Below are 18,923 nucleotides of genomic sequence, written 5' to 3'. Positions count from 1 at the left end.
AGTGTGCTATGGGATTAAATGAATAATGTATACAAAGTATGCAGGAAATATGAAAAAACACCAGCTTAAATTATTTGTCTTTGTTTTTTTTTCAATTTCTTTTTAATATGGGGTATTCAGATTGGCCTCAAATTCCTGGGCTCAAATGACTCTCGTACTTCAGCCTCCCCAGTAGCTAGGACTCCAGACTAGCTTTAATTCATTTCATTTATTTGTATTTATTTTATTCATTTCATTTATGGTACTGGGGATTAAACCCAGGGCCTTCAACACTGACGTACATCTCTAGCCCACTCTCCCTTTTAAAAATTCTGAGAGTGTCTCACTAAGTCACTAAATTGCCCAGGCTAGACTCAAATTTGCAACCCTCCTGGCTCAGCCTCCCCAGTGTTCTGGGATTACAAGGTGTGTGCCACTATACCCAGGTTGCTTTAATTCTGAAATTCTGATAACTAAAGAGGAAACATAAGCCCAGCAGAAGAGCTGTCTTCATAAAAGGGTATTAGAAAAAAGATGAAGTAACAGTAGTAATGGGTCTCTTACCATTTATTTCTTTGGATTCATTTTATAAGGAAAAACTCAACTTAGGGGTCGAGCTGAGGTGCTTCTTTCAAATATCAGTTCCTCACACTGGTAGAAATTTAATATAGCTTTGTGTCGTGGGGTGTGACAGATGGGGGTGATTAAAGATTTGGCTCTTAAAGTAACTTTTGTTCTCTGAAGGTGATTGTTTATAAGAGTTTTGTTTCTTGTTCTCATTATTATTCTAAGACTCACACGAATTTTTTTTCTGTATATCCTTTTATTGGTACATTTTAGGTATACAATATAATGACATTCGTCATTGGAAATTTGCACCTTTACATAATCTCTCTTGGTTCTTATTTTTTCCCCATTCCCCTGCCCTCCCTTCGACCTCCCCATTCCCCTGCCCTCCCTTCGACCCCTCCATCCCTCCCTATTTACAAAGACTTTGTTTCCTTTTTTTCATTTTCTCATATTAATTCCATTCCCTTCTTTCCTTTCCCCACCCCTCCCACTTCCCCTTCGCCCCTTTTCTTCCTATTTCACATTATCTATTATACCTTTTAGTCCTTATTTACACTTTCAGTTTCTCACACTAGAGAAACTATTCAATATTTACACAACTCACATGAATTTCTGTTAAGGGAGAAAAAATAAAACAACACCTCATTATCTCCATCTGTATAATGTCAGCATTGTGAGACCATGCAATTTCTAGGTTCGTTTTGGCTTAAAGAATCTCTATATGTGTGTGTGAGATAAATGCACATTTAAAGCTGTAAATTTCTGCCATGGGGTTAGGGCAGCTGGAATAACCCAGCAATTCCTCCTGTATGCTGGATTGCAGCCATTCTGGTTCCAATTTTGAAGACATTCTACTTCAAAATTAAACTTTGAAATGCAAAAATAAAAGCAGAAAAATAAATACATAAAGCCATCTCCTAGGCCAGAAGAAATCATTTAAATTTTTGGCGAATGCATCTGCTTGTCCAGGGTAGTGATAAGCCGTGGGAATTCACTTTGATGTTCTCAGCTCCAGCATCTGTCTCCCATCTCCCCAGGCCCCCTGCGCTGTGTGGGGCTGGGGACTGGAACTCTCTGGTGCTCATTCACCACTGTCCCGGTTAGTGTATCTGATCATCTCCATGGGCTTTGTTTGGTTGGTTAGGTTTGGTTTTTGTGCTGGAGATGAACTCAGGGCTACACCCACAGCCCCATCTCTGTGTCTTTAGGGCTTCTTTGTGCTTCCTCTGTGTCCTTTCTCCCTCTCCCAATGTCTGCCTTTCTTGTCCTTTTTTGGGCCTCTGCTCTGTGGCAATCATCTAATAGAGGGTTCCCAGACAGCTGCTTCACAATTACTTTAGGTGAAGTAGACCTCACAGCATGTTTGCCCCAGTAGGGTTGTCACTGAGCAGTATAAAGGCCCAGAAAGGTGGAAAGAGAGGAATAGGAAGAAACTTAATACAGGGCTTCCCGATTGTTGGAAAAGCCCTTTCCTAGTGGGGACCTAGAGAAGGAACTGGTTGAAACTTCAGAGGAAGCCCTTGTGGGGGCCAGTGGCTTGGCAAGAGGCTCTCCTGGAGTCAGTCAAATCAGGACAGTCTTTCCCTGCACTGGAGAGTCGACCCCACTGGAGGGTGGAGGGAAGGGCATGCTGGAGCAGAAATGCTCAGCTTTGGATTTGAAAGATGTTTAGAATCCTGGTTCTGCTACTTAAAGCAGTGTGATTTCTTGACAAGTTGCCTATCCTCACTTTGGATTTCCTTGTCTGTAAAAAGTGAGAGATGCTACCCGCTAAGCAGAGTAGTAAGGATTAGATGATGTGTTATAAAATACCTAGTGTAGCCAGCAATGGTAGCACACACCTGTAATCCCAGCACTCTGTAAGGCTGAGGCAGGGGGATCACAAGTTTGAGCCTAGTCCTGGGCTTCATGAAGACTGACCTAAATACCCACCTACCTTGCTATTCCCTTTCTTTTCCAACTGCCCCCATTCATGGACTTGACTTCCAAGCCACAGTGAGTTCCTCCACTGCCTCCCAAACATTCCTAGGCTTCCTGACCACAAGCTTTTCTCCTGTCATCTTCGAATCTCAGACCTCTCCTTAAAGCTACCTATCAAATTAATATCCGGGTGAAATCCAAATCCAGCCCCCTGCCCATCTGATCATCTGTCCTGGACTGATTTCTCTCATCTGAATCTCTGTCCTACTTTATCCACTGGTCATATGAGCTTTATAATAAAGATCACAACATACTGTCTTTTGTGGCTATTATTGTAGGGAGTGTCACATAATCTCGTCTCCCTCATACTATTCCATAACCATTTTTGTTGAATGAATACATTTGAGTTATTCTATATGCCAAGCCATGGGCTTATGCCCTTTATGCACATTTCCTCAGGAAATGATCGCAGCTGGGCTAAAAGAACATATTATGGCCCTCGTGTTCTTGGGGTGGGGTTGGAACTAAGGCTCAGATGGAATGGGTCACTTCTTCAAGTAGCCAGAAGGAACCAGGATTCCAACCCAGGGATGTGACGCTAAACTTTGTGCTCTTTCTACTTCCCAAGAGAAAGCAGATTTAAAACCAACCGACCAACCAAAAATCCAGTACCGAGGACGTCTGCAACCGCAAGTTTGGGTATGACTTTTTCCTTCCGACCAGAGCAGATAGGTTTTAAGAATAAATTTGAGATCCGCTAAACGCTGCAGAAAACGCTTACTGCCGCTGGGGGGCTCTCTCCGCCTAAGGCAAAAAGCGCAGCGAGGCAGGTCGTGGTGGCCGGCGGACCCGACGCCCGGCTCAGCGCGGACTCGGGGCTCCAGTCCACCTCCCCGAGGCCGGATACATTTTGCCTAAGTCCCTGCTCCGGCAAAACCTGGCCAGTCAGAGATTGCATAAGCAGTGCCCCAAAATGGAAGTTTTCACAGCCACATCCTGGGGTCTCCGGGGTTGGGGGTTCCGTGAGTGGACCCCAGGCTCATTCAGAGGACCGGCCAAATAAACTCACTAAGCGCAGAGGACCGAGGAAGGGCAGGAAAACCCATCTTCCTCTCAGAAAGAGAAAGGCTCGATGGGGTGACCCAGAACTGCGTCCCACAGATGCCAGCCTGGCCTGGTTCAGCCCTGTCCCGCTCTCCTCCCGGGACAGCAAGGCGATTTTCTCTGAAAATATCCTGCAGGGAGAACACCAGGCTGTGACCAAGGCAGCGAGGGCCTCACTCTACCCGGGGGACCCAGAGTCTGCAGGGGCTTCTTCAGGCTTTTTAGGGTTCCGGGGACCCAGCAGAGCGTTGGAGGTTAAGACGCCACGTGTCAGCGCTTCGGAACGCCTTTGGGGAGACGTTCGGCACCGACGGGGAAATCACTGACCCACAGCCAGGCTAGCGTTACAACTCCGGCCAGTAACGCGGGTCCACCGCGCAAAGTGGCGCAAAGCCGCGAGGGCCACCCCGCTCCTCTTACAGACTCGTTTTTCTGTTAAATTACGTACACATTTAAAAGGTGAAGCGAATGTAAACTGGGTTACAAAACATTTCTACAGGCTTCGCCATCCTTCGAATGGAGACGCCAGAAATAGGACAGGCGGCTTGGGCCTGAGAGGTCGAATCGCAGCGCCGGGCAAAATCGTCGCCATCCAAAGAATGACCCAGAGATCCGAGAGCTCAGAGGGGGCCAGACACGAACTGAGGAGGTCCGAGGGGCCGTCTGCTAGGGGAGGCGGCTGTGCGCAGCGACCGCCCGGACCCTCTCCATCCACCAGTCCGCCGGCGTCGCGCTGGGCTGGGCTTGGACCCCGAGGCCTCTGCGGGCCCCGCGGCGAAGGCATCTCGCATTGTTTCCGCTCTCGGGTGGGGTTGTGCTGGGGAGGGGCGACTGCGTCCCCAGACCCGCCCCGGAGCGCTCCCGCTCCCGGGGGACCAGTGCCTCCCGCCGCCAGCGCCGGGCTTTGTGAAGGTCGTGAGTCACCATGGAAACGCGCACGGGAACGCGGAGAAGGGCTCCAGGGGTCTGCAGGCTCCCGGGCCGCGCCCTCTGCCCCAGCTCGGACCCCGGCCGTGCAGCGGCGCCTGTTGGGAGTTGTAGTTGCCAGGCCGCTACCGCTCGCCGCGCAGGGGATGCGGGGCGCAGCCCGTTCCCGCCTCCCCCTAACCTGCGGGCGCGAGGTGGGGGGCGCGGGGAGGAGCCACCCGACCCGTGATTGGCTGAGGCCGCGCCCAGCCCCCACCGCGTCCACTCCTCCGCGCACCACCTCCGGCTCCGGCTGCAGGCGCGAGAAGGCGGCCCCGAGCGAGCGCGCGTGGAGCCGCCGCCGCCCCGAGCACCCGCAGCCTCTGCGCCGCGGCGAGACCGGGGACCGAGACCCCGACGGAGCCTCGCAGCCGCAGCATCCAGGACGAGTGGGTGATGGCGCGGGGCTGTGGGCTTTATGCTCCCGGGGCTGGGAAATCCTCCGCGCCCCGGTTCCCGGAGAGAGCGCACAAAAGGGAGAGGACTGGGGTGCGCCCAGGGGCCCAGCTCGGGGGACGCGGCGGGAGGTGTGTCTGGGTGGGGGGCGGCCGCTGGGGCCGAGCTGGAGCGCAGGTCAGACCCCCTCCGCGCCTCAGAGCTCCGTGCGGTGCCTGAGCGTTCGGCGCGTGCTCGTGGGCTTCGCACGGACCCGAGTGAGCAGGCAGCCGGCTTCAGGGCTCACTCCTGGCACACGGTGGGCGCCCTTCCCTCGCTCGTCGACGTGAGGTGAGTGGTTGCAAGGCTGGGCCCGTCAGGCCGAGTCCCAGGTCCCCACCCCGCCGAACATCAACGCACCCTCTGCCGCGTCGCCCCAGCTGGGGGCTGCCCAGCCTGGACCTTCCCAGGTGGCGGTCTGCGGGGTGGGAGTCTGCGGAGGACGCCCCAGCTGCCTGCGAGGCACCTGCCCGGGCCACAAAGGCCGCCTTCTGCTGCCCGGGCCTCGCCGCCAGGTCCTCACGCGGGCGCCGCCCCGCAGCAGCGATGATCCGGGCGCGTGAGGCGTCTCCGCCCTGGCCCGGGGAGGGGTCTGGAGTCTGGGCCGCAAGAATCCGGGAAGGGGAGCAGCGCGGGTGGAGGCCTCGGAGTGAGCAAAGATGGGCAAGGCTGCGAAGCTGGGCGGGGACGGGTGACCAGTCTGGGTGGGGGCGGCGGGACAGGGCTTTGAGAAGGAAGGAGAAGGGGGCGGGCCTGCGGGGTCGGGGAAGGCGCGCCGGGCAGGTGGCGCGGGGCGAGGCCGGGCCGAAGGAGGCTGGGAGGGAGGGAGGGAGCGGCGAGGAGGCCGCGTGGGTGTGCGGAGCGCTGACCCGAGGGAGAGGGACCCGCTCTGTGAGGGTTGGGCCCGCCGGGAAGAGGGGAGGGCGGGCCCCGAGCTGGTCGCAGCGTGGCCTGCAGGGCGCCGTCGTGGGACCGGGCGAGGGACCCAGGATGGCGGATCCCGGATGGGGTGAGGCTGCCCCGCGAGGAGCTTTGTTTCCCAGCTCGGAACGGAACGAGCCCGCCGAGACTCCCGGAGGATTATTTTGTGAGGATCCGAAGCGCCCCCCGGCACGCCCTGTTTTCGCGGAGCTGAAAGGCTTTGCCCAGCGGCAGATGCTGCCGGGGAGGCCGAATAGGGGTGTCTCCCGCCCCGAGACCCGGAGAACAATAGCCGGCCCTGGTGTCCGCCGGACGTCGAAGTGCCCCCCCCCCCCGAATTCAAGTGTGCAGTGTTCTGGTGCAGAAAACGTTCGCCGAGAAACCTCAGGGCGCTGTTGTCTCTTTGGGTTTTGCGTGGGGCACCCGGCTCCTCCGGGAGTCTCGAGTGGGTGCCTCGGCTTCCCCCAGGCTGTGGAGCCTGGGCACAGCTGTCCCGCTTTGGTGCCTTCTGGCTGTTGGCCAGCAGCCGAGACGCGTGGTGGTTAGCGGTGCGGAGCTGCGGGGCCGCCACTCGAGTCCCAGAGGCTGAGGTCTCCGCGCTATAGAGTAGGCTCCAGAGCAGCCAGCTTTGTCTCTCGAGACCGCCCAAGTCTAGAGGGGCTGCTGTGCTGCCTTGGATCCTTCAGGGAGGGTAGGGTTTGGGGTAAAATCTGGGAGAAGCGGCCGTGGGGTTTACCCGCCAAGGTGCACCTACCTTCTGTTTTTAGAGCCTGCCTCAGGGGACCCGTGACCACACCCAAGCTAGTTGGTCATTTGCAGATTTCACTCTTATTGTCTGCTGACCTAAGACTGGGAGGGCTCTGATAGGTGGTGGCTCCTTGCCCACGGGAAAGCAGATGAGCAGAGTGGAAACACAAACTGGCTCAGCAGAGCTGGTGGGGTGTTCACAGATGTGCCCACAGATTTGCCGGCTGCCTAAGCGCCTTGCATGCCAGAGATGCAGCATCTCAACACGCGAAATGTCAGCCGCAAGCCAGATTTCTGTTTTGCAAGTTTTCTGTGGTAATTGTTTAGCTGCTAAGTTAAAGGTGAATCTGAAGCATAAAGCTAAATTATTATATATTAAATTTTTAAAAAGCAAGGCAGGTGCATTTTTATTCCAAGAGTGGAAGAAACTTGGCTATATGACAAAACATCACAGAACTAATAGGTGTCACTCATGTCACCATAAAGCTGATGAGCCTTTTGCTCTATCTTAACTCAGCCTTGAAACCTCAAGATTTTCTTTCTTAAGCAAGTTGGTGCCTAAAGCGAGGGACTGTGTGTGCTGGCTCTGACCCGCAGTTGCCCACTTGAAGACCCCTTGTCTGGGGTCCTAACTGGCCACAGAAGTCAGCAGTAGGCTAGGTCTAGAGGGGTTCCAAAGACGATGCTTTGAGGACGTGCCTCTCAGAGTTTCCAAAAAGGGTCTGGAAGGACTGGCTGGAATATTGCTCATTGGATATTTTAAACTGTATTTTTATTAAATCTTAAGTACAAATACATGTATGTGTGTTTACAGCACAGGCATCCAAAGTATATAAAAACTAGAAATCCCAATATTAGAAAAATCAGAATATGACAATATAAAGTCTTCTTGTGAAAGAAGTGTTTTCATGTCATTACCTAAAAGGAAAAGTTTCAAGAGCGACTGTTTTGTTGATTTATTCTTTTTGTTTTAATTCTTGGCATTCTAAGATACTGTATTCCTATGAAACCACTCTTGAACAGCCAACACAACCTAGGCCCCATGGAGGGGAGTCGATGGGTGAGGAATGCCAGTATGCCCATCTTGCTTTTTGCAGGGAAGAGGGAGAAAAAGCAGCATTGCCACCCCCACCTCTCACCCCTGCCACCAACTGTCACCCTCTGCTGAGGCTGCTCCTGTGAAAACTCAGGAAGGAAAGAGGGAAGTAGCCCAAAAGAAGAACTTTATGTCCCCAGAATTCTGGGGTGCCATTAACTCTCATGTTGGGGACCTTGGCTAGGTACAGAAAGATGTCCATGGGCCAGGAAGCCCTGGCCGTTTTCACCGTAGTCTCTCCAAGATACAAACGTGAGATGAGGTAGTTGCATGATTTTCAATGTGCTGTGTGTGTCTATCTCGGCAGACAGTTGCACAACAAGGCAAGTGTACACAGTTGGCCAAAATTGGGTTTGGGACTTGGAACTCCCACCTTGTGCAGTACCTCCACCTCTCCCTGTCATCCTCCTACCAAGGCTATCTGAGAATGTTCCCTCCTTAATAGCGCCTCTGGCCCAGGATGCAGCACCATCCTACATTAGTTCCTTGGAACTGTAGGCCAAAGGACATCATGATGTGGGCAAGCCGAGGGCCAAAGTAAACTGTTTTTACAGATCTTTTTCGTTCAAATTAGGGCTTACAGAGCCCGGGATTTAGCTCAGTGGTGCCGCTGCCTGCCTTACAAGCGCAAGATCCTGAGTTCGATCCCCAGTACCGAAAAGAAACAATAAAAATTACATCAAATTAAGGCTTAGAAAAAATACTGAGAGCTGAACAAGTTGGTGTTTTAGACAAGACTATCTGAGACTCAATCTATTCTTTTTTTTGGTGCAAAAATTTACCAATTTCTGGTAGAATCTGATCCTGTATAGCTTTTTGCTTTGTTTTCTGAGCTATAAGAAAATATTTCAGAAAAGTCTTCTAAGACTTAGTTCACAGGATCCTATGGGAAAATGGTAGTACTGAACATACATCTTTGTCACTGTGAAATCCTATAAGAAGAAATTGGTATGAGAGCCAATAAGAAAATGTGTTTTGTTATTTTTTCAAGAAAGCAGATGATTGAGTTTATTGCACTGCTAGCGAATAAATGAGAAATAACTTCAAATTTGCTTTGCCTTAAATGTTTTACACAAAGATGAAAGGTCGAGTGGTATAGTATGAATCTTTTATGAGCTTGGATATTTATGTATAAAAGAGGGCACAAATTATATAATTCAGGAAGCTTTGTTTATGGTTTGCACTAGTTCAGCCTTTGAGACATGCTTGTCTTAAATTGACCTAACCGTAGCATCCCTGAGCTTGCCAAGGGCTGTCATCAGTCACAACCCAGTTCAGCATTTGCTCCCTTGCCTCCTGCCACATGGACCTCCTGCTCCTAATCTAGGCTCAGAGACAGTGTGCACAGGAGGGAGAACTGGACCCTGAGCCAGAAAGCCTGGTTCAAATCCTGCCTCTGCCACTTTCCATCTCTTCCTAGGTGAGTGTTTGCCTGTCTCCTTGGGGACTCAGTTTGTTCTTCCACACGTGAGCCTGGTGGAGCAGTCCAGTACCTACCTGGAGGATTACAGGATAATACAGCGATAGCCCCGGGCAGAATCTGGCACCTAGTCAGTGCTCAATAAATACCAGTTCTCACCACCAGCATCATTATCATCCTGTCCTCCCCTGAGTGTATGCCCACAAAAAAAGCACTTCGATTCCCCATTTAAATTTTCATCTGCAGGTGAATTTTCAACTTGCCAGGGCAGGTTGCTGCTATAGGATATTAACAGTGGAGAAGAGAGAATGATTAGGACCCTTATCTTAAATTCCACCCTTGCAAATAGGAATTGCCCTGGGCCCGGTCTGTTCCGGGGTAACCTCTTCAACAGCTGCTCCAGCAGCTGAGAATGTGGAGAAGTGAAGCGTGTTCCAGAAGTGCTTTCAAGCCCAGCTTTGCCAAACCATCCCTGAGTGTGGGGTGATCCTGAGTTTACACTGTCCAAGGGAATCATCAAGCCCCTGAGACTGGTGAGGTGCATTGTTCCAAGAGGTGAGGTGCATTGTTCTTCTGTTCTTGGAGAGGAAAAGAGTGACCATTTTTGGCTGATGGTGAATTGTTGGGAAGAAAATACTTCTAGTTTTCCAGCTAAGAAATACAGATCCTACAACTTGCCACCACAGATTTATTTATTTCACAAACACTTGCAGAGCACTTGCTCCGTGTGGGGTGGTTCTAATCCCTATGAGTTAGATACTGTTATAATCCACAGTTGAAGGAGGCCACGGAAATACACAGGTCACCCAGGGAGGGAAGTAGCAGAGCCAGAGCTGGGACCCAGGAATCTGCTCATGGTCTCTGTCGGTCTGAGACCCCCAGAACAACAGAACCCACAGAACTGGTGAGTGCAGTGTGAGGCCCAGCAGGTCTGTATCTGCAGGACAGGCCTCCGACTGGCTGGAAACTCAGGCCCAAGCATCGGCAATGCAATTCTAGGCTAGAATTTCTTCTTGCTCAAGAGCATCTCTGTTTTTCTCTTACTCAACTGATTGTGTGGGGCCTGCTTGTGCTATCAAGGAAAGTCTCCTTAAAGTCAGCTGCTCGCAGATGTTAACCACATCTACAGTAGACTTTCAGGCCAACACTTGGATGAGTTTTTGATAACTGGGCACTGCAGCCCAGCGGAGGTGATATGCAGAAATTAACCATCCAAGTTTTTAAACACTACCCCATGCTGAGAACCATACTAGTTGGGTATAAGGTTTACAAGAAACTAAAGAATTTAGCAGTAGGTTTTATCAGATTATAAAATGGTACACTTAACCGTGTTTAAAATAGAATTTGGGGTTGGGGAGAGAGAGAAAGAATTTGTTCCTCTTTTCTTACCCATGTAGCTTCTAACAGAAAATAGTGCTCAGAGTAAGCATTCAGTAGCTGATATTGAAAGAATAATTGACTGATTTGGATATTTTATGGGATATTTCAGCCATTGAGACCCCTGGTTCCCCCTTTAAATTTAAAATCATGTAGCACAAGGGAAGGTGAGGTTTTATGAATGACTAAATTCTCTCGGAAAAAGGAGCATTTCTGCATTCTGAATTAAGGGCTGCACTTCCCACCCCTGACATCTGTTCGTTTTCATTGGCTTGGCCAAGTTTCTTGCGTCTGTCACTGCCTGGACGCCCTGTGAATGTGTCTCCCACACACGAGCAGCACCCAGCACTCAATCACACATCTTTGTGTCACTCCGGTGGCCTTTTCCAGGCCGTGCCTTTGTTGATTTTAAATCTGCTGTGGGCCAGCTCTCCCTTCTCAGGCCTGGAGCCTTTATTCGCCCTTCTTTTGTCTGATCCTGACCTTCCCTTTGTCCTTCTGCAGAGCAAGATCCGCTATTGATGTGGAAACTGCCTCCTTTCTCAGAATTTTTACCACCTCAGACTCCAATCTGTTGAGTGACAGGTTCATTCTTTATAAACCCAGAGCACCACCCTAATTTTAAAATATCTTCCTGCCCATTTCCAACATATGGGGAATCCTTTCAACCTTAGTGAAGCTGCTTGGACTGTTTTAAGGTTGCCATGTTGCCAGGTGGCAGTGCATATACCCAAAACGATGACTTGGGGGAGGTGAAGTGGCCGAGGGAGTATTTTATATACATACCTTCCTTCTTTTCTGCCTTTTGTGAGGTCCTTGGGATCTCAACCATGGTCTGGCATATGCTAGGCAAGTGTTCTACCACTGAGCTATGCCCCCAGTCCCCCAAAATATATTTTTAAACTTTTTAGTGAGGTATAATAGTATACACACAATTTATAATTGGATGGATTTTCATTATTTTTTTTCCCATATTTAACCCAGGGAGCACTGAGCTACATCCCCAGCCCTTTGCTAAAATTTTTTTTTTTTTGGTATGGGGAATTGAACTCAGGACCTTGCACTTGCAAGTTAGGCAGCGCCACCACCAAGCTAAATCCCCGGCCCCTAAATTTTCTTTTTTGAGTCAGGCTCTCCCTAAGTTACTCATGCTGGCCTCAAACTTCAGATCCTGCTGCTTCAGGCTCTCGAATAGCTGAGATTATGGGCATGTGCCACTGAGCAAAACGAACTAAACCCAGGAAATCAGTATCAAATCAAGAAACAGTACCCCACCCCTTCTTATGTCCTCCCCCAATTACTAGGGTTTTCTCCAAGGTAAGTAACCATTCTTCTGAATTTTTACAGCATGTATCAGCTCTGGCAATTTCTGAACTTTCTACAAAGGTAATCATTCAGTAACCACTCTTCTTGCATGGCTTCCTTTTGTTCGATGTTATGTGTATGAGATTCCTCTTACATTGCATTTAATTTACCCATGTTCACTGGTGTATAGCCGTCCTGTTGATAAAGGGTGCCTGGGGAGTTTGCAGTGTGGTGCTATCAGAAACACTGCTGCTATGAACAATTTAGTACATGTCTTTGGTGAACATATGTGTTTCTCTCGGGTATATGCTGAGGAGTGGAATTGCTGGGTCAACAGTGTGCACATGTTCTGTTTTAGTAGCTTGTACCAAACAGTAAGACAAATAGAAAAAAAAATACTCCAAGATATACAATGGTGTGATTAAATAGTTTTTGGAAATTGTAAAGGTGAGCTTGATGTTGTGACTCCATTGGAAGTTGCTGTCAACTGCTGATTCTTTAGCAAAAAGTAGTACCTAAAGCTGTGTTTCTAACTCCACAATAGCCTATCAATTAAAAAAAATCTTAAACTAATATCCCTAAAACAGTTGGTTAGTTGACTGAAATAAACTAATAGATTGAATTAAACTAAGGTCGTATATCAGCCTTCATCGTCGCTACAAATTGCACCAACACTTGCTTCTTAAAGAAAAGATGAGAATCAGATCATAATTAAAACATTGGTCCATAGGTGACTGCAGAAATATCCTGATGCCATGGGTAAGATTAACAAATGACTTTTATTGTTAGCTGTTTTGTATTTTTTGAGTCAGGTCAAATAGCACGTTTTTATTGATATCTGCTTGGGATACATAATCACATTCAGTTTGGGATATGTTGTATCTTGATCATTGAATGATTTCTGTGTCTTCAAAAATTGCCTGGGCCAGAAATTTAGCCACCGCCTGCCTCACAAGCACAAGGTCCCAAGTTCGATCCCCGGTACCAAAAAAAAAAAAAAAAGAAATAACAGTGAATGTTGCTGCTGAGTGCCATCTGACAGAAAGGCAGGCACATAAAAATGTTACAGTGTGTTCTCATCCACTTTATCTACTGGATCTGGTACCATGTGACTTCATAGTCTTCCCCAAAGTAAAAATTACCATGAAAAGTAAACGTTTTGAATTGATTCAGGACATCAGGGCAGCCAGGACAGTGCAACTAAAGACAGTCACAAAAGACTTCCAGATCTGCTTCAGGAAGTGGTAGTATCCATGGGATAAGTGTGTTGGATGTGAGGGGGAGTATTTTGAGGAAGATTAATGCCGTTTTTTTTTTTTGTTTTACTGTAACAAAGCTTAAAAATAATAAACATTCACTGTATTTTCTTCCTTTTTTTCTTTTCTTTCTTTTCTTTTTTTTGAGACAGGGTCTTACTGTGTAATTTAGGCTGGCCTTGAACTCACTAGGTAGCCAGGCTGACCTCGAACTCAAGGCAATCCTCCTGCCTCAGCCTCCAGAGTGGTGGGATTACAGGCATGCACCACCATGCCTGGATCACTGTATTTTTCAGTCATACTTCATTGGTAACTTTTTGAATTGTGGGTAGAAAGCAAACCCTACTCATCTCCACGTCTGGTCTTGTGTGGCCCAGGAGGCATGGCAGTGGTAAACATGCCCAGTGCAGGTCAAGGGCAGAGATTTTGGTGTAACTAGAGGATGATGGTAATGAAATGTGTGCCAAAGGAGTCTGACAAGGCAGTCATGGCTCCTAACTTGGCTGGTTTTTCCTTAAAAGACTTATTTACAACCCAAGCTGTTCCTAAGAAAGACTTTTTTTTTTTAACCATGTGTCCTGTTTACTATTGGTCCTTCAGCAAGCAAAGAGATCAATTCATTGCTTTAAAACCTAGTTTACTGCTTAAATTCAGGCCCTCAAGCACAGATATTTCATGTCTTTTCTAGTATTGAATTTAATTTGTTACTTTAAAATATATAAATCTAATGTTCCAATATTTAACCAGTGGACTATTTTGCCAATCCAGCTAGTGTAATTTTTGCTTTTAGGTTATGTCCAATTTTTTACTGTCTTAATACAACAGTGAAAATCCTTGCTCAGACTTTATTAACATCACATACCTGATTTTACTACCCAGCTGATAATGTTTTTAAGAATATTCTCTTGCTTTAAAAGATTGCTGTATCAGTCAGCTTTTCTGTTGTGAGGCAAAATACCTAACATCCACAGTTTAAAAGAGGAGAGGTTTACTCGGAAGGCTGAGGCAGGAGGATCGCTGTGAGTTCAAGGCCAGCCTGAACTAAAAGCGAGGACTCTGTCTTTAAAAATAAATAAATAAATAAATAAATAAATAAAAGTTTTAACCTGGTTCACAGTTTCAGAGAGTTCAGTCCATGATGGGCTGGCTCCACACAGAAACATCACAGTGGAAGGGCGTGGGACAGCGAAGCTGCTCAGTGGAGGGCACAAGGGAAGCAGGCACCAGGGAGAGCGCATACACCCTCAAGGGCAGGTGCTCCCAGTGAGCTCCCCCACCTCCTCAGCACATCGACCCACTGACCTTACTATGCTCCGTGACGCAGTCACCTCTCTGGTGACTCTCAATCCAGTGGAGTTGACCGTTAAGGTTAACGAGCACCATTGCGTTTGGTTTGCTGGGCACAGTTTTACCCAGAGTGCTCGCTAGCTTTCACATGAAGGGAAATTATAACTACACATTTATATTTCCTTGGATCAACTTTACAAAGCTCCCTGATCAGAGAATGCATTTTAATCAATCTTCCTTGGCAAGCTGGTCATCAAAGAATTTGTGTAAAAGTAGGAGTAAAATTGTCTGAGACAATCAGTCAATAAAAACAAGACCTACCAAAAAAATGTGAAGGGCAGATGATCCAAAGTGAAGCTGACTTTTATCAGTAAATTCTACACAGGTGTGCTGTTTCTTAACAGCAGATAGCACCTAAAGCTGGCTGTTGTGAAAGAAACTAAATGATCTCCATGTTATGGAGAGATGAAACATGAGGAGTAACCGGTGCTTAGGTAAGTTCTAAGTCTAGATCGCAAATAGCCAAGAACTGGAAATGATTGGTAGAACAGCCTGGCATGAGGGAGAGCGAGGTCCAGTACCCTGATAACTGCTGTTGAGTGGGATGGACTGGACTTGTCCTGAGCTGATATCTGCGGTAGACCTGAAACTCGTCTCAGACCTGCTGGATTTTCTGAGTTCCTGCAGTGGGCGCTGGGGTTTTCCAGGAAGGAGCTGAGCTAATACATAGGAAGGAGGTGAAGTGTGAGTCCCGGCTATGTTGCTTCTTAGGCATGAAAGACCTAGGGTAGTCATTGCATCTCCTCCCAGTGCCTCCGATTCCTTGTGAATCCGAGGGATGTTCATATTGTCTTCATCCGTCTGCAGGGGGGACTAATGGGGTAAAGTGCTCTGAGCCCAGGGGAATACACAGAGCTAGTGTAACTCCTCGGTGCTAAGTTAAGGACTTTTGGGATGTATGAAGGTGTGGCTACATAAGAACATAGTCACAGGTATGTGACTGTCAGTGAACATGCTGGACAATATAATCGGTGCCGAGGTAAAAGAGCCCAGGAGGAGAGGTTTAACCACATTACTTCAGTTCCCGTCTCTGTAAAGTGCGGAGACAGAGACTCAATGCTCCGTGACAGCCACACCCTCTTATCAGCGCAGCCTGGCAGACGTGCTGCTTCCCCCTATCCGAATTAAACATCCCTCTTAACCAAGCAATGCCTGTTGTAGGAATTTATCCTGAAGACACGCAAGTACATGTGCACAGTGAAGATAGAAATGGACATTATTGCGGGGTTATTTATACTACCAAAGAATTGGACATGACCTAAATGCTTCTCATTGGGAAACTAACTACATACATTATGACACATGGTCACAGAAGAATATTATGTACCATTAAAAACAACAAAGCAGATGTTTTGGTATAGAACAGTCTCCTATACATATATTTAATTTATATAATACATTTAATATATTTTGATATGATATTGTATATTAATATTTAATGTGATTTAATATTAATGTTTTATATAATATATTTAATTTATATATAAATCTATATATTTGGTTTTTTTCGGTACCAGGGATTGAACTGAGGACCTGGAACTTGAGAGGCAGGTGCGGTGCCACTGAACTAAATTCCTGGCCCTCCAATATATTATTAAATGGAAATAAAATAGCATAGAACAATATTTAATGCATGCTACCCTTATATAAAATTATATGTATATGTATGTATATAATCTGTGCTTAAATATGCATCTGTGGGTCATGGAATAAGTGTTTTCATGTGTATGTTGCCTGTCCTAACAGTAATAATAATTTACTCAGATGCTGGCCCCCTGAACAAGACACAAGACTTTAGACCAACTGAAGAGACAGAATGTTTTGTTTTCCTTTTCTTTTCTTTGAGGGGGTAGTTACTAGGGACTGAAGTCAGGGCTTTGCACTAAGCTGTACCCTTAACCTTTTTTTTTTTTAACTTTTTAAAAAAATTTTGAGACAAGGTCTCACTGTGTTGTTCAGGCTGGGCTTCAGTTTGGGATCCTCCTGCCTCAGCTTCCCAGAGTACTGGGATTACAGAGGTATACCACCATGCCCAGCAGAATGTGTTTTCTTGGCTGCGTAGTCAAAAAAGATAAGCTCTGAGTGCAGGAAGTGGGGGTGACCTCCTCCTGCTGATAATAAATAGCACGTCCAACATTACTCCTTTGGGTCATTTTTATGTAGGGAAAATTTGGGATTGAAGCTTAGGATACAGAAGATGCAAAACACTCACTGGACATCATGAACCTTCCCATAGCAATGTGTGCATTCCCTCCTTGCCCACAACAGGTGCTGCTGATCACCTACAGCACTCCAGGTGTCAGCATTGGGGCTGAAAGAGCCACTTCACAGAGGAGGAACCTCAGGCACTGTGGCCCCCTAGGGTCTGTGTCAGGTAGAGAGCAGGGCTGGGGCTCAAGCCCTTGGTCTTGGCTGATGACTCAGGCCTCTGGCTTCTATAGAGTTCACTCCCGAGTCAAGGGTTTTTGTTCCATTTTGCCTTGTGTTTTGGTTATGTGTGAACATGTTTTCTAAGAAAAACTGTGGATGCTGCCAACAACCAGAGTGAGCCTGGTAGCAGGCTCTTCCCCAGTCTGATCTCTACATAAGATCATAGCCCTGGGAGCAGCCATGTGAGGACCACAGGAAGTGTGAGGTTTCAAGCCATGAAGTCTGGTGATTTGTTGCACAGCATTGAAGACTAATACAGGACTCTCCCATAGCACTAGGCCAAAGCCTCTCACCAGGCTGAGAGGCGAGCATCTCTATCTCAAAATACTAGCCTGACGTGCTCTCACTTGGGTGGTCATATAATTTTTATTTCGAAGCAGAGCACTTCTGAGAGAAAGGGGGATTTACAAATTAATAATTTAGTTGGGTCTAAAGGCGTCATCTGAGCCTGTGCCGGGCACACTGGGAGGTGAGGTCACCTGCACCATGCACTGTTCACAGTCGTGCTTTTCTGCCTCCTTTGCCCCATTGCTCCACTTACAAGTCCCTTTCCTTCTGAGTCCGTGCCTCCCCCTCGCTGCCTCATCAGGCGGAGGCTCTGGGTGGAGAATGAGCTGCTGACAAGGTTGAAGAATGCATCTGGACAGTGTGGAGCGGGGGAGCTGGGGTGCAGCTGTATGGTGGTGCAGTGCTCCACACTCACTGCTGAGGCCCTTTCCCATGTGTGCATCCTATTCCTGTCCCCGGTTTTGTTGCATTTTGTTTTGGTGGTGCTGAGCATACTTGTGGAGACGCCCTCCACCTCAGTGCTCCTGTAGTGTCAGGCATGTGTGCTCTGAGAGTCCACACGGGATGGAAATGTCCCCTCCATCCGCGTGACCACCTTCCTCAGCACCATCTAGGGATGCTGAGACCATCACCTGCAGTGCCCTCACCCAGCCCATCCTGCGTCAGTGGCCCTCTGCCACAGCCGAACCATGACCCAGTCCACTCCCTGGAGTGGTGCCATGCTCCCTTGGTGCCTGGCTCGTCATCACGGGCTCTGTTTTCAGTTGCTGACCAGGATTGGTGGGCAGTCTTGACACTGTCCCCCACCCAGACCTGTTCACTGGTATCCTCCTGGGAACCACTCTTCTTTTCTTTCCTTTTTGTTTTTCTTTCTCCTCTCCTCTCCTGTCTCCTCCTCTTTCCTGTCTTCCTTCCCCCTCCCTCCCTCCGGATCGAACTCTGGACCTTGTGCTTTCAAAGCAGGCACAGCACCACGGAGCTAAATCCCCGGCTCTGGACTTTCCCTTCTTCCCTATTAGTGCTCCTTAAAGTTTGCCCAAAGCGGCCAAGGGTAAAGAACCCCTGCCCTGAGGAGCCCAGGGGCTGAACCTGGACAGGTTGCTAGAAGTTTGCAGTATCTTGGAAGCCTTTCTGACCAGACTGAGACAGTGTATGTTATGTTTGCGTATACCACAGCGTTCACCCATGTTGTGTGTGCACTTCAGCGAGCTTTCATGGCTCTGAGCGGCCCAGGTGTGGCCATATTTTAATGTAGAGCATTTTCATCACCCCAGAAGAAATCTCAGACCCACTGGCAGTCCCTCCCATTTCCTCCTGCAAATCCCCTCTCTGCTCCTCCAGCCCCTGGCAGCCATGATCTACTTTCTGTCTATGATGTGCTTATACTGGACATTTCATATAAGTGGAACCATATTTATATATTTTAATCTTGAAAAAAGTGGTGCAATGTGTGTACTCTAGTCCACAATATACCCTTTTTGTTTCAATATAAAGCTACAAGGTGTTTGGGAACCTAGGTCAGGTTCCATGGCTGGCCCGGGCCACACTCCAGGGCCCCCATCTGACTGGGCAGACCCAGACGATGCCTTTTCACCTAAAACAGGAACGAAGTAGGGTTATGTGAGTAGATGGCAGGGAAGATGGCTGACATTCTCTGAACATCTGCTGCATGGAAGTACCACAGGCATCAACGGCAGGGACTAAAGTAGGAAGGGAACAGTAGACAGGGATGGCCTTGCGGAAAGCGTAGCCACCTTATGCT

At 48.2% G+C, this 18,923-nt stretch overlaps 1 protein-coding gene across 3 annotated transcripts in view; it reads left to right on the top strand.

The window, feature by feature from the left end:
- The first annotated feature begins 4,819 nt into the window (after window positions 1–4,819).
- Dpysl5 (dihydropyrimidinase like 5) overlaps window positions 4,820–18,923 on the top strand; it is an 86,341-nt gene continuing 72,237 nt past the window's right edge. Inside the window, exon 1 of one of the 3 annotated variants that reach the window (XM_004839150.3) lies at window positions 4,820–4,928. The gene's annotated coding sequence lies outside the window, so the exon portion shown is untranslated. Of the gene's footprint in view, window positions 4,929–5,168; window positions 5,266–5,552; window positions 5,624–18,923 lie in introns of those variants that run through there. The other 2 variants (XM_004839151.4, XM_004839152.4) reach the window with 2 other exon arrangements.

The sequence above is a fragment of the Heterocephalus glaber genome, unplaced genomic scaffold (genome assembly GCF_053883595.1).
Source record: "Heterocephalus glaber isolate CG9 unplaced genomic scaffold, H.glaber_assembly_v1.0 deba00001457, whole genome shotgun sequence".
In the NCBI taxonomy this organism is placed as follows: domain Eukaryota; kingdom Metazoa; phylum Chordata; class Mammalia; order Rodentia; family Bathyergidae; genus Heterocephalus; species Heterocephalus glaber.
This window is presented reverse-complemented; position numbering and strand designations above follow the sequence as displayed.